This window comes from Coptis chinensis, chromosome 6, assembly GCF_015680905.1.
Source record: "Coptis chinensis isolate HL-2020 chromosome 6, ASM1568090v1, whole genome shotgun sequence".
Classification (NCBI taxonomy): domain Eukaryota; kingdom Viridiplantae; phylum Streptophyta; class Magnoliopsida; order Ranunculales; family Ranunculaceae; genus Coptis; species Coptis chinensis.
In genome coordinates, this window is record NC_141461.1 from 13,543,603 (window position 1) to 13,559,787 (window position 16,185).

Consider the following 16,185-nt stretch of genomic DNA (forward strand, 5'->3'; position numbering starts at 1 on the left):
TTTCAAGCACAATGACAACTTGAGAACTAGTAATAAGTTTTTTTTTTTTTTTTTTTGAAGTTAGAGGTTTTGGCAGACCTCAACCTGTATTGATTACCTTCTCAAGTACATGGTTCCCACCCTATCCATCTCTACCAGAGTTGGTAGCTCTTCTATCTAATGGTGGCAGTAGGAAAGAAATACTATCATCCCAAGACTTACACAGTTTTGAAAGGTAGTCCGCCACCTGATTACCTTCCCTGCAAATATGATTTACATCTAGCACCTCAAATCGGTTTCTAAACACTGTAAAGGACGCAACAATATTGTCACAATACCATGGTGCTATCTCCCTCCCATTCAATATGTTGACTGCTCTGAGTGAGTCCGAACACACCGTGATTTTCTTGTACCCTCTATTAATGGCTGCCTTCAAACCTTCCACTATAGCTCGCAATTCTTGGCCAATAACTGATTTACTCGGGGATGAACTAGTACCTTGCCAATTCTAAACCCCCAAAGCCATTGTACTCACCTACTGCGCCATCAATGTTCAACATAATCACGTCTTCTGCTGGATTGATCCATTTGATCCATGTAGCATGCTTAGACTGGAAGCTCACTTCAATGTTCAACCTCGACATCAGAACTCTTAATTCAATAGAGTCTTCAACCTCTACTAACTTCCTCTGAAGATACAATTGCATATCATTAACAATCTTGTTACAAAGTTCCTGAGCTGTATACTTCATCTGATTCATTCTCCACCTTCTTCTTTCTGCCCAGATCTCATGTATTGTAGCTGCCACAAAGGTTCTCCACACTTCGCTCTTTGTGGTGTTCATCATGCATTTCCGAAAAATACCATACCATTCAGTGGTCGAGTCATTAATAGAACCACCCATTCCTATTTACTTTTTAACCTTACTCCACACATCCTTAGAAAACGGACAATCAAAATAGAGGTGTTTAGAAAATTCAATTGAGCAGTCACAAAGGCAACAACTCGAATGGCTCAACACCTTCTTCCTTATTAATCTATCCTGAGTTGGTAGGGAAACCACAAATAATTGCCACATAGTAAAAGAGTGTTTAGGAACCACCAACTTCCCCCAAACTATCTTGTACCATTTAACCTCCTCCCTAATCTTTCTCTGAGCCATATACGCAAACTTGGATGTATAGGCTCCTGTGACTGAGGGGGTCCAAACTACTCTATCCCTTTCAACAAAATTGTTGATTTAGACTTGTAGTATCTTCTTTCTCAAATCCTCATCCTCTATGTTTCTGATTCTATCATTCCACCTCCCCTCAAAGATTACATGACTAACCTTTGTATCTATTGGAAAGTCAAAGAGATTTCTAATAGAAGGTTGAAGCCACAAAGGTACCTCTGTTAGCCACGGATCATGCCAGAACCAAGTATCCTCTCCATTAGCTATAACATACTTGATATATTTTCTAGATGTTTCTCTGTGTTGCAAGATACACCTCCACACCCATGAGCACTTACTTGGCACTTTCATTGTCCAAAAGAATTTGTCCTTTATCTGCTGCCTCCATGTCCACTCCACCCAAATTGATTGGTCCTTTGCAGTAATTCTATAAATCAGTCAACAATAAGAAGCAGAGTTCCATGTTCTCGGGTTAACAATTCCTAACCCACCTTGTTCTTTAGAGTACCTCAGGACATCATGACTCGCATGGTGCGTTTTGTGTTTCATGTCCGGTCCTGCCCATAAGAACCTATTACAAATTTTAGCTACCTTATCAAGGACCTGTTTAGGAAGGACAAAAGACCGCGCTCAATACACTTGGAAAGAAGTAAGAACAGATTTGATAAGTTCTAGTCTTCCTGCTTTTGACAAACATCTATTTTTCCAGTATTCTATTCTACCAGTCATTCTTTCAATCAGCGAAAGACATTCTTTAACCCCCAATCTAGAAGAGGTAAGAGGGAGCCCCAAATATGTAACTGGTAAGACAGCCAATGCCACATCCATGACTCCAGCCAGCTCATTACTCTCTATATAACTCATACTACCAGAGAGTAAAGTTGTTTTAGAGTTACTTAGATGAAGTCATGTTGCTCGAGCAAAAGAATCAAGGATGTCTTTGATAGCTTCCACCGAAGCTAACTCACCTTTACAGTAAACAATCACATCATCTGCAAAGCTCAAGTGAGTAAGACCAAGCTTCTTGCATTTTGAGTGAGTAGATAAAGACTTTGTAACCAACCCCTTCTGAAGCAAACCACTTAACACCTCCATCACCAACACAAACAAGAAAGGGGATACTGGATCACCTTGACGAAGCCCCTTTTTACCAGCAAAAAAACCTTCAGAGGATCCATTAATCAGTAAAGAGTAAGAAGGAGAGGAATATCACATCTTCAACCAATTAATGAATACTATAGGAAATCTGAATCTTTGTAAAATCAACTCCACAGCCTTCCAGTTAACTGAGTCGTAAGCTTTCTTTATGTCCAACTTAATGGCACATCTCTTTGTTCCATGCTTTCTATTATATCCTCTCATAAGTTCATGTGCAAGGAGCAAATTGTCTTGAATATTCCTTCCAGGGAACAAATGCAGCTTGAGTTGCGGTTATCAGCTCAGGAAGGTACAACTTTAACCTGTTTGTTAGTACCTTTGTAACACATTTATACATAGTATTACAACATGCAATAGGCCTAAACTGTTCAACTGAAGCAGAGGCTAAGCATTTCGGAATTAAACACAAGTGAGTTGCATTTATACCTCTATGCATAATACTACTAGAGAAAATATATTTCACTGCATGAATAAAATCTTCCCCTATAAGATCCCAGCTCTTCTTAAAGAAGAATGCACCTAAACTGTTCAACTGAAGCAGGGGCTAAGCATTTCAGAATTAAACACAGGTGAGTTGCATTTATACCTCTATGCATAATACTACTAGAGAAAATATATTTCACTGCATGAATAAAATCTTCCCCTATAAGATCCCAGCTCTTCTTAAAGAAGAATGCATTGAAACCATCAGGTCCAAGGGCCTTACTCTCCCCCATAGAAAATAAGGCTAGCTTGATCTCTTCACTTGAGATTTCTAGAGAAAGGGATTATGCTTGGCCTTGATCCAGTTCCTTTAGCACTATATCTTCAAGAATCTGGTTTGGGCAAGAGTATTTCTCCTCCTTACCTAGAAGGTCAGTGTAGTAAGAGACAAAGGCTTCAGATATTTGTACTTGACCCTCTTTTCTATTCCCTTGGGCATCCTTAACTACCCAAATGCTATTCATGTTCTTCTTCTCTTTTAGTGCATTGTGAAAGAAAGAGTTCCCTTTGTCTCCATAAGTTAACCACTCTGTGTTGGTTTTCTGCCTGAGTTCCTCATCCTCAATTTGCATAAGGAAACACAATTGAGCCCTAGGTTCTTTTTCTTTACAGCAGAGATTCATATCAAATGGCGTTTGTTGGAGAAGTTTCTATATAGAATCAAGTTGCTTTCTAGCCCTTTTAGTGTTCTTTTGAAAATCTGTGGAGCTTATCTTGGGCCACCTCTTAAGCAATTGCTTAAGATTTCTAAGCTTCTTGAAGAACATGAATGACGGATTGCCATAATTCTAAATATTCCAGGCTTCACTCAATGTAGAAGGAAACTCTGGCGGCATTGCTAACTAGTAATTACAGAATCTAAAAGGAGGCTTACATCTGACTCCATCTGAGAATGAGAAGACTACAGGTGAACGGTCAGAAATTCCCAGAGTAAGGAACTCCACCAAAGAGTTCTGAAATTTCACTGACCAATCTGCATTAACCAAACATCTGTCTATCTTTGAGTATTTTCTGGTTGAGCATCTCCAAAGCTAGACCATGTGAAAAAACACCCTAAGGCCTTGTGATCATAAAGACCAGTAGTGTTTAAACAATTGACAAAAGGAGCTGTTTCTCTAGGGTGAACTAATTCACCTCCCACTCTCTCAGACGAAAGCAAAACATTATTAAAGTCTCCCATAACACACCATGGTTCTTTAATACTTCTGCCCATGCATACTAATTCCTCCCATAAGACTAGCCACTCTGATATGTTATTACTAGCATATATCACCATCAGCAGGAACTCGTGTTGTATAGGAAACATAGTAACTCTGCAATGAATAAATTGAGTGCTTTCTACCAGTTTTTGAACTTTAAGTAAACTAGTATTCCAACTCAACCATATTCTACCATAACAATCGCTGGAGTAATTGTTAAGGAACTTCCATGAAGGACAACACATGTGATATGACATCAAACTTGTCCATCTTCACCTTAGTTTTTAGCAATCCCAAAAACGCAAGTTTATTTTCAATTATGAACTTGTTCACTTGTTAAGCTTTATTCTTCTCTTTAATACCTCTAATATTCCAACTACTAAAAACTATCATCTATTATTTCTTTTCTTTTTGTTACCTGACCCCTTGGCCTTGTGACTGCCCTTTCCTTGAGATTTCTGACCACTAGACTGAGAACTTTGACTCTGGCTCTGAGACTGAGATTGTGCTCATGATCTTGTGGTGGCACCAGTCGTAGTAGAGGATACTTCCCCTGGCAGTACTTGATCCTTGAAAAGTTCCTGCTCTGGCTCCGATAGGTTATCCTCCAAGTCCCCTTCCACACCAGTTAGAGTGATAAACATATTTCTACCATTATCATAGTTCTCTAGTTGCTCGCCCAACTGATCATCAGTAACCATTCCTTCTACATTAGGCATTATTGGACCAGAGACATTACTTGGAAAAAGTCGACACTGACCATTAGACTATTGGTCTTCCCGTCTCGTGAGATTTCTGATAGAGGAAGACAAAATAGGAGAGTTTTGTCTTCTGTTACTCATAGTCACACTTTCCCAGCCTCTAACTACTGTGGTCTGTTCGCTACCAACATTATTCGGATAAGTTCCTACCATCGATGTAGTAGCACATGCTGCTTGTACCAATGTTGCTGGATCTACCCTGTTTGAAGGTTCACTCACATGAAAGTTGTTAGTTCTATCCCCTAACAACCCATTTAACACATTAGAGTGTATATTGTTGGTGCTCGGAGTAACAACAAAGGTCTAATATTAGTTTGTCTCCCTGGTGTATTGACAATGTCAACTTCCCTCTCAACTGATCCTTTAATCGCCAATACTTGATTTCTAACAATCCCAGTAGCTGTGCTCGGTACATTTCTAGCAACAAGTTCAATACTCTGTAGTGTTAGATCCACAAAGAATTGATTAACATTACTTATCTGAACTACAGGTGAGCGAGAGCATGATGGCTGCATTTCTGGTACTAAAGTATGAGCTATATTACTCTGTCCACCCTCAGTTTGTACCACTCTTTGCTGCCATTGTTCTTCAGCTCCTCTGTCACATCTACTTGCTTTATGACCAAATCTATTACATATTTCACAAACTGGTGGTTTCCAAGGGTACTCAATACCTATTTTCACCACTCTATTACCCACATCAACAGGTACAAATGAAAGGTAGTCAAATGAGCTTGAAATCGTGACACATACCTTCGCAAAGTCTAACCTTTTTTTCTTGGATGTGGCATCATCCATACAATGAGGTCCTCCCACCAGGCTCACAAGAAAGGAAAGACCTTTGAAAGTCCATAACTCCTTTGGAACATTAGACAACTTAACCCACATAGGTATGGTTTTAATCTTGTTGCGAAGAGTCTCTACCTCAACAGACCAAGAACTGATAACGAAAATCTTGCCGGCTATAAACAGTAGTCCTCCTTCTAGTACCATAAGTTTATCTTCTTCTAATGCAAACGTCATAAAGAACATATCTCTGTCTGTAGTAATCTCCATAGTACCTTTTGGTTTCCATTTCTTAGTCAGAATATTCTTCACATATGGAAATGCCATCCTTTTATCCATAAAATAGCCTACAAGAACATCCTTCCACTCCTCTATGCCTTCTTCTATGATGTCCCTTGGAGCCTAAGCAATTCCATTGTTGTAGCTTGGAGTAAAGCTTTGTAAAGCTGTAGTATTGTTGAAGAAAAATTTCTGAACAACTCACTCCGTGAAAGATTAGTATGAGCCGTACCTTCCATGATGTATATAAAAGAGCAGGTTAAAACTTTCTCTTCTCCGTCGTGTAGTTGGTTTTTTTTACTACAAAAAGGAAGTTTTTTCTTACGTAGATGAGATAAGAATTATCCACCAACCATTACTTACTATTCTAGGTAATAGTTAGGTGCACTAGAACAAGAATAAGCTATGTTAAGTTACTTCCTGTCGCCAGTAAGTTGTCCCCATTTTTTCTTTGTTCATACGTACAAAATGTTAATAACTGGTAATAAGTTAAAACCACCAGAATATCGAATTCTACCAGATTCTAGCCCGATGACAGCTAGATTCGAGCAATGTGCTATCAAGTTCAATTCCATAAACTTTTTTGTAAACTAACATGTCAATAAAAAATAATACCCGTTGGTGATGACAATTAGTTGGCAAACATATATTCCAATGTAAAATTAAACAAAAATTGTCAAAGATACATAGAGCATATTTTGTACCAACTAATGCATCATGTGAGAAAATGGAGACCAAAAACCTCAACAATAAAGACCCCCGTAACCATATCTCACACAAAAAATTTCCTTCTAATTAATAAGCACTAATTAAGTAAATCGATGCCCTCAATGTGGAATCACGGTAGCAGAATTACTTGTGAAAACTGGCTAAAAGTTGATGCTCTTGCTATGCTTATTTTCCATTTGACTCAAGTACAACAGTAGCAACTTAGTGAACTGGAATTATGACTCACTAAATCATGGTTTCTGCTCTCAGAACTCTTCTGTACCTATAAATATATAGTTGTAAGAATGATGGTCAGAGATAATATTTTATGAGGCTTTTTGACAAACATTCGAAGAAATTCTATTCAAAATTTTCACTTATATGTTCAACCAAGAAACAACAAAGTAGAACGCAAACAAATTTTCTTAACGAAGTAAAATAAACTTCAGATTTAAAAATTGAAACATACGATGGTAAAAGTGGGTAAGAAAAATCAGGATCACTTTTCCTATATATTACATGTGCTTACGGCATGGTTTGTTTTGAAGTGCTTATTATGTTGTTTGTGGCATTAATCTTGGAACACTCTAATATTTTCAAATGTGTGGCGCATGTGGGAATTTGTAGATATTTTATTTTGAATCAGTACTACACATTAACTTCTCTGTCGTTGTTTACTTTGTGGAAGCCAGTATGTGGTAACCAATGCAATTCTTGAAAATAGTGTAGATCTAGCTTTATTTATAAAACTCAATTTAAAGTCGTGAATTGAACACAATTTCATACACTATACTCTTAGATGTTCACATTTTTTTTTTTTTTTTTTTTTTTACGAATAATATAAAGACAATAAGATTAATGTCACTCACTTAAAGCAAATTTTTTCCACAAATGAATTGTTGACAAAGTGAGAAAAAATTACTTCAGCTGAACATTACAAATCACAACGATAAAGCAATTGAATAGCAATGAATCTGACTTCAAAGGGAGTGCTTTAAGACCACTGGGAATAGATGAAATCAAGCAAACTCAATTGGTACCAATCTCCCACTGGGAATAGAGATACTGAATAAAAGTACAATACCCATGCATTGCATTTTGCATGAATTAAGATTCGATGCTGAAAGGGAATATATTTCTTTTCAAGGATTTTGACAAACATTTCGTGAAAATTTTAATCCAACCCAATTTTTAACCAAGAAAACAACAACTTAGAAAGGAAAATCCAAACAGAAAATAGAAAAAGAGTTGCTTAGAGCATCATCAATGCAATTTCTAAAATCATTTTGCCACATCAACTTTTTAAGGTAAGAAATAGTGTCGTTATAAGCTTCAACGCAATTTTGTCAAAAATAAAAAATAAAAAATAAATCTTTTCTGGACGGGGGAACTTTTGCCATCCAGATTTTCTTACCTTTTTTAAAATGATTTTTTACATGTGTAAAATAATTAACTTTTTGTCTTATTTGAAAATTGGGATGGCTAAACTTGTCATCCCATCCCAATAATTTCTATATTTCTCATGTATTTGGTTATGATTTTAGCAATGGTTAGTAAATGACAACCAATTTAACAACGCATTGGAGGTCCGAATGAGTCTAAACTATCAAAATAATTGCCAAATCATCAAATGACAATGGCTTTTGGCAATGTGTTGAACTGATGGGTAATGTATATATCAATATACGTACCTGAAAGGACATGTATCATTCCATTTGAATAGTGTTCCTGCATAGGAGAAAAATGGTTAAGAGAATTGAGATAGGAATTGAACGAACGAACTTTAGCCTTGTGTACGTGTGCATCAGAATTCTACATTGTTCTCTCCATCAAACCCTTTATGTGAAGACCTGAGGAAAGATGATGATGAGTCGTGAATTATTGAGAGGGTGGGAGACAGAGTCGTGGCATTTCATTCCTAAAAACCATTTCATTTAGAAGAAGAAGGGTCTACATGAAGCCCGAGCCCATACAAAGTTAAATGTGACTCCATATTCTTTAGTTATGTAGTGATGACTATAATATACCTGAAAGAGGTGCATTACTTCTAGACGTGCGCATTTATGATAAGGGTATGAAGAAAGAGTTTGGGCTAGATCGTTTACTCAACGATGTATGAAAGCTTGGGCACTTGGTGCATTTGAAAAAGGTTAGAGTTAGAAAGCAAATTCAGTAATAATTCAGTCATAAATTGGACTTTAATCTCAAGACTTGATCAATCCCAAATCGATGAAGCGAAGTAACAACCTCAAAATCTAACACGAAAAAGAAAATTACCAAGAGATGTGCAAAGTACACAAACATAAAACTATAACAAACCCAAACTAGTCTACAATTGAGTTTATATTGCTACGGATATCCAACTTTCAATTATTAATGCGGAAATCCCCAAATTGAAGAAGCGCCGAAACTGAAAATCAAATATTAAAAATCTCCAATTAAAATCTATTGAAAATTTTAGATTTTAAATTTCATACATTAAAATCTACTAAAAATTTTGTGCACTAAGAAACTTGTATTTTAGTGAAAATTGTGACAAACAATTTAATACAATCAACATAATGGGTTTGTCTGGTTCACGGAAAAATGTGGAAAATAAAACGTTTTCCAGGAATTTGAAATGCGTCACGTGTTTGGTAACATGCGGAAAACCAAAAAAATAGAAATTGGTTTCTCTAAAACATAAAAAGGAAAGAAAACAACTAACTTAAAATAAAAAAGGAAGTCGTTTTCTATTTTCCATCCCGATAACAACTCACGGCTAGTGAACTGGAAAAAAAAAATTGTTCAAGCTCGAGAAGGTAAGTTTCCCACTCTCTCTTCTCTCTTCTCTCATTGATTAATGGTGGTCTCCCTCACTTCTGTGTTCATATCTCAAAGGTTTCAAACACATCTCCACCGATCAAATCAGCGTTTGTTTGAGCATAATAAGGTACGAATTTTTTGTTATTTGATTCAAACCATCGATTAAAATATCAATTTGGGGTCGTTGTTGTGATTTCTTTGTACCAATTAGTTCATTTTTATGTTTTATTGTTTATGTGGTTTGGATGTTGTAGATCTGGTGTTTTGAGATTGTTGATGGTAGTTAATTTGTGTTTATTGATGAGCTGTTAGTGCTGATGAAGGTTTATTTTCACTGGTTTAGTGGTCTGATTATTTAATTGGGATTTGTTTATTTGCTCTTGGATTGTTCAGTTTAAGCTCATAAGTAGTGTTCATTACTTGTTTCTTCATTACTGTTGCTGTTTTCTTTGTTTGGGCTGATAATTAGTGTAGACCAAATAGGGGGATACTTTCTCTAGCATGTAGAGTTGGATGGAACTTTTGAGGCTTTGAAAAAGTTTAAGTTAATTATTAAAGATGAGAACTGTAGGATTGTCGCAAATGGGCACAGTAAATGGATTTAACTATTTAAGACTCAAAGTACATGCTCAATGACCTGCTGAAAGTGTCTTGATAGTTAATTTATATGTAGTACCTATTTTCAAAGTAGCTTTACGTTCTCTGTTTGTTTGATGTCCGTAATTCTTTCTTGACGTGAATTAATTTCTAGGCGCGCCTAAAAAAATTAGAATGTTTAGTATTTATTGATGAGCCCTATTGACGATGGAATTTTTTGGCTAATAGATCAGTCAAAGTTGGGAAGGGTTTGCCCATTTGGTTGATCAAGTGGATAGAGTACAGAAATTTGCCCGACCAAGTTGATTGGGGAGTTCGACAAATCTATTATAGTAGGTAGTCTTGTCATGTAGAAAAGGTGGACTTCCATTCCGGTGCTAAGCTAGATAAAACCTTGTGGCACAACATGGTATTTGCCCATATGTCACAATACCAATGACCTGAAGCATTTTAAAGCCATTTCATTCACTTACAGAATTGAAGTTGACTTCCCATAATGCTCTGTCTTGGATACTTATTCTCCTATTAGCTGTTTATTGTCCTTAAATATTGTTTACTTCACTCTATCTTTTTATTCTGCACAACATAGAATGTCGGTAGTCTTTGTCGGATCGATCTCATATGGTATTAATAAAGATGATATTGAATTTATGTAGGATAATCCATATGCAAAAGGCTTGTTGAATGTCCCAATAGAGCAATATGATGAGCTGTCTCTTGCTTGTGGGGATGACCAAGCTGCAGGGAGTTCTGGAAAGGCAATTGCAGATATATAATCTGAAACTGTTGATATTGAAGATGTAAGTGAGACTCGAGGGGCACCACAAAAGGCAAAGAGGAGTAGGCGATTGGGAGGAAGCATTTTCGAAGCTTGACGGGTTATCGCGTGACAAGTTTCCGCCTAGCAAATGCAGTGAGTAACGTCGATCAAAGCTTTTGTGACCGAGTCTTCTATGAAGTGATGAACATGGAAGGGTTTGATACTCTAATGTTAAACTCAGCTTTTGAGTATCTAACTGAAAACCCTCTTGCCGGGAAGCAGTTTATTTCAAAGACTCATGAACTTCGTATGAATTGGTTGACGAGTTTTGCGGCAAGAGAGTGACTATACAGTTTTCATATTGATTGGCAAAATCAGATGAAGAACCCAACAAGCAAATGAACCGGATTACTATCATCCACATCCAGATTTTGCGTGGATGGTACTGCTTTTGCATTTAGAATATATGGAAGTTAGTGTATCGATTTTATGTTCTTGAGGTGATACTAATACTAATGTTGTCGATATTTTTCTTAGAACTGATTTTATGTTCCTAGAACTGATTGTTTAGTCTAGTGCACACAACTGATAGGTTTGCTTAGGCATATTGGAACTTTGCATGTTGAGGGTATGTCCTTAATATCTTTAGATTGGATTCTTTGGAATTTTTAGTAGTAGTTAGTAGTAGTTTTGATTGTATGCAGATCGTGAGTCCGATGCTAGCTAACATGTGTAATTTTTAGCTTGTGTTCTTGAGTTCTTGAGTTCTTCTTTGTGGAGTTTGTTATTCCCTGACTAAATACCATGATAAGTTTGCTCTATTATTATGGTTTCACCGATAAATTTGTCTTTTGCATTGTTTCTTTACTGAATAGGATTTTATTTATTGCTTAGGTTGGTGATATCCTGTTAAAGATTTGTTTAGGAAGCACGTAGGTAACAGGAGGCGTGAGCTTATCTGCATTAGTCTAAACTCTGTTATACCCAACCGAGGGTAGCAAACATTAACGCTGAAGAATGGGTTGTCTCCCGGTACCTGCAAGGCGTAAGGATTCAAAATTTGGTTTTGTTAGTAGAATTGAGCCTCGGCTTTTGGCCCTTTGAGGCTTTGCACTTTTGAATGCTTAGTTGTTAACTATAATGACTGTTGTTTTTAGTGGGTATGTCCTTAATATCTTTAGATTCTATGCAAGATGTGCTTGTTTTTTGCCTCAGTTTGTTATGCTTTTCCTATGTATGCAAGAATTATCTCAGGGCTTGCTACATTGACTCATATTTATCGATTTGCTTGAGAAACTGAATGCCTTATCATTGCATTGAAAATTTGTTTGAAATATTATTTGGTACTTTTCTTCCGGAGATTGTAAGTTGTACAATATCTAGATCTTGTGATGGAGGTTGCTACCTTTGCATTAGGTAAATTTTGTGGAGTGCTAGATAACTAAATAATTATAGAGCAAACAGCTATGTTGCACTTCTTGTTTCTTTTCGTACTATGTATAGGGATTTGGCTAATATAATCCCATTAAAATTTGAATTGCATATGGCTCTCCTCTCTATGAAGAATGAAGCATCTGTGATTGGAATTGACCCGAATTGAGTAAGAATTTAAGAATAAGCAAGTACATTAATTAGTCATAGTTTGAACTTAAATACATTTTCATGGAAAAGTTTTTCAATATACCAAACAGGTGGAAAATAAATTCCTGTAAAACATTTTCTTTTCCGGTTGAACCAAACACAAAATTTTTTTGTATGGAATTTGAAATCAAGGAAAAGAATTTCTTATAGAAACAACTTTCCAGAATTTTAAATTCCTTGCACCAAACATAGCCAATATGTTCCAGTAAGCATAAGAAACTTGCAAAGCCTTTGGAATTTAAGTAAAAATAGTAAAGCCCCAATCAATTTGTCGGAGAGAAATGAGAGACAAAAAAATGTCATTTTCGACGCAATAATGTAATTAGATAATCTATGGATGATTGCAAAATTGGAAAAGAGTGTAGGATTCAATACCTTTTTCAAGGGTTTAGTTTCTCCCCATCAAGGAAGAATACCAACAGCTGCAACAATTCCTATTAAATAAGAAGAACCAAGGATTAGTTTAAGAACAAACAAACAAAATTATAGAGTTAAAAAGAGGAAAATAGTAATTTTTCGAAAGATATTAGTTGCTTACCAGCAAGAGCTATATGTTTTGCTTTAGAAAGGTCTTTAACAAAGAGAGAGAGAGAGGGAAGAAGGTACGCTTAACGGTGTTTAATGGTGAAATAATGGGGAGAGAGACCGTTTCTTTTATTCATATGTTTTCCTTTTATATCACCTGTCATAAATGAGGCCTGGGCTGGGAAGTAGAATGCCCATTCACTTCTTTATCATTTCTTCAGTTACTAATTAGCGAATTTATGGAAATTTTATTACATGAGAACATGGTCTTTCAAAAGTGTTCTACCATTTTAGTGGGTGCCAAATGGTTTTGGAATGCCCCATGGTTTTTATTTAATAATGTTTGAGTAAATACGAGTGATTATAAGGGGAATTTAAACACAATTGTTCTCGATTATTTTTGGAAATTTTAGGAAGCTCCCAAATTCTTACATCAGTTTTACTTCTAGGGCATGCGGTTATTAGAATTTCAAGTTTATAGTTGTAGTATTAAAAAATAAACTCTATGAATAGCCCCATTAAATTTGTATTAAATTTGATTTAAAGCTCAAAATAGCCAAATAGGAAAGATGAACAGTTCCCGTTTTTTTTTTCTCTCGTTAAAAAGATCTACACAAATCCCTACGCACATCTAACTCAAATCCCCACACGATCCCGACCACCCTTTGTCTATCCATTTTGTTTTATTATAATAGATTTCGACGATGTGATGTAGAATTTGAGGCAATGTATTTATTATCCATATCTTGAATGATTAGCAGGGGCAAGAATCTCATAGTTTAATAATGAGAAAATTTGTCTAAACCCTAATTAAATTTGGGAAATATTTATACTAAACCCCTATATTTCCCAAAATAAAATAATAATAATAATAATAATAATTACTGAGATTGGTAACGGAGTTAGGATTTGAGACAATGCATTTGCAATAATTATATCAATATCTTATTGATTGATTGAGCTCTTGACATATAATGATTAATGCGGCTAAAATAGTTAATGTAATTGTAAAGGTTGATGATAGTAGAAAGATTTTACTCTTGAGACAATGTTTTATCTACTCGAAGAATGAAATATTTGTTTGCAACGATAACATTTTGCAGTGTTTCGACAATGTAGTGTAAACTTGCGATAATTTATTTACAATAAATATTTTTCGCAACCGTAACTTGTGCTATTTAGACAATACTAGTAAACAGGTACGTGCGTTGCACGTTCTACGAAAGGAAATTGGGGTGGAGAAAATCAAAGGAATGAACGCATATAAATTAAAATAGTAATATATTACATTTGTTTGAATGAATATATTATGTAATATGTTTTAGATTAATACAGGTCGAGGTCTGACAAAACACTTCAATACGCTAGTTGTGTTCTTTGTCCAATTTGCTTTCTGCTGTTCTGCTATGGTGCGAATAAATATATTCGAAAAGGTATTTAACCGCCTGTAATTTATTCAAAATCAGTGCATATGCCACAAACTAATTTACAAAAAAAATAGGTATTATGTTGATGAAGTTAACATTTGTGCTCTTGGTTGTGTAATTATCTTGTCGAGCATTTATATGTGATTGAGGAACATTGTTGGATTCATATGAATATACTATCTGTAAGATATAAGAATATTATATTATGGTGTGCAACATAATTGTTATTATACACTAGAGAATAAAATATCTCAATAAAAATGCAAGAAGAATAACCTTTTTTTTTATTATTGCCTTCAGAATGATCTAGCAAATCTGATAAGCACCCAAAACTGTAATATTAAACCCCGAGAGACATAGCATTTTGGTTGATTATGTGTTTAATAATCATGTAATAATTATATTTTCGTACTTTTGCAGGTTTCCGCAATTAAAATGAATATAATGATAAAACATGCATCGGCACGGGAATCTTTGGAATATTTGAAGTTTCCCTCACTCCCCCATGAAGCCCAATAAAGCCCGACTAAAGCCCGAAGTTTCCAAAAGAACAAAACCGGTCGCGAAGCGGGTCCACATATAAAGAAGCAAACAAACTTAGAAGCTCAAATCGGATAAATCTAGATGCCGATGTTGGCTAGTGAAGCTGCCATAGCGATCCGAGGCGGCGAATTTAACTCGCAAGAAGGACGAAAGTTGTCGTAAAAATGCCAAAATCGGGCGACCAGCTGGACACTAAGTGGACCCACTCTGCGGGCCCAAAGGCATGACAAGTCAGCATAGGTAGGTGGCAAGTGATGGGTTCAATTTGGTGCCACCTTGCAAAAGGAAAGACACGTACCAATTCAATATTTGAATTTAATTGGACTAAAAGACGAAAACAAAACATAAAAGGACGAAAACTTAATAAGTAAATGACAAAAGTTATAACAGACGGAAACAAAATTTTGATTCTCAAAGTTTTGAACAATTCAATTAGCTAACAAACAAAACTCAATTAAAGGCTTCACAAGACATCCGCCTATATATATGAGGGGGTCGCCTTCATTATTACCCCTTCAGCATTTTCATGCTTTAGCATCAGCTTAGCTTAGTTCGTTTCCTTTCAGTACTTACATTCTGTCATTTTCATTCCAGCAGCTTAAATACTGTGAGTTATTTTACCCTTAATAACAGTCATTTCTTTCCTAGTTTAATTCTTGTCCTACAATTATTTACTTAATGTATACAACAAGTTTTATTATTCCTTCTATGACCATGAGCTAATCCCCCCCCCCTCAGGAGGAGGGTTATGATGCTCGTGTGAAAATCCGAATTGACTCTTTAATATTATAGAATCACTACTTAGGATTTAGGCATAGATTAGACATCCGGTCCCAAAATGATCGAGAGATCGTACCAATTTAGAGTGTCGATGCTCGAAACGGTCTCGTCTTGGCCTTAAAAAATGCCCGCGACGCGACTCTGCAGTGTCGGGCGACTCTCCAATTTGTCCGGTGATGTGAAATCGAGCCAGGAGCTGAAATAATATACTAGAGATGAGATATTAGTTAAACTCCTTATGCTAGTGCAATGCGACCTAGAGATGTGGGCATGCGCTAGGGATCAATACTCGACGTCGTCTCCGAACACGAGACAAATTAGAGATGTAGTGATGTGATAGTAAACCTGTTGAAAAACGATTCTTGCATGAGCATGATTAACTCTCTCCCTGTTTCTACATCTTTGTTTACCTACATCAAAATCACCGTAGTAATTTACATTAATTGCACTACCGTTAATTTAATTAAATCCAACTAAAAAACCTAAAATCCTACTCACCAAAAGCTGTGATTCCAGTTGTGAACCTTTTCCGAGCCCTAAGGTTTGGACGATCCCTTACTCGACCTATCCTACCAAACCC

At 36.0% G+C, this 16,185-nt stretch overlaps 1 long non-coding RNA gene across 1 annotated transcript; it reads right to left on the reverse strand.

The window, feature by feature from the left end:
• Positions 1-4,160: 4,160 nt before the first annotated feature.
• On the reverse strand, positions 4,161-13,001 carry LOC147491571 (uncharacterized). Its single transcript, XR_015198915.1, has 4 exons — positions 12,869-13,001; positions 12,706-12,764; positions 8,219-8,255; positions 4,161-6,810 (listed from the first exon to the last, which is right to left on the reverse strand). It is a non-coding gene; the product is annotated as an uncharacterized LOC147491571 (long non-coding RNA).
• Between the last annotated feature and the right edge of the window lie 3,184 nt (positions 13,002-16,185).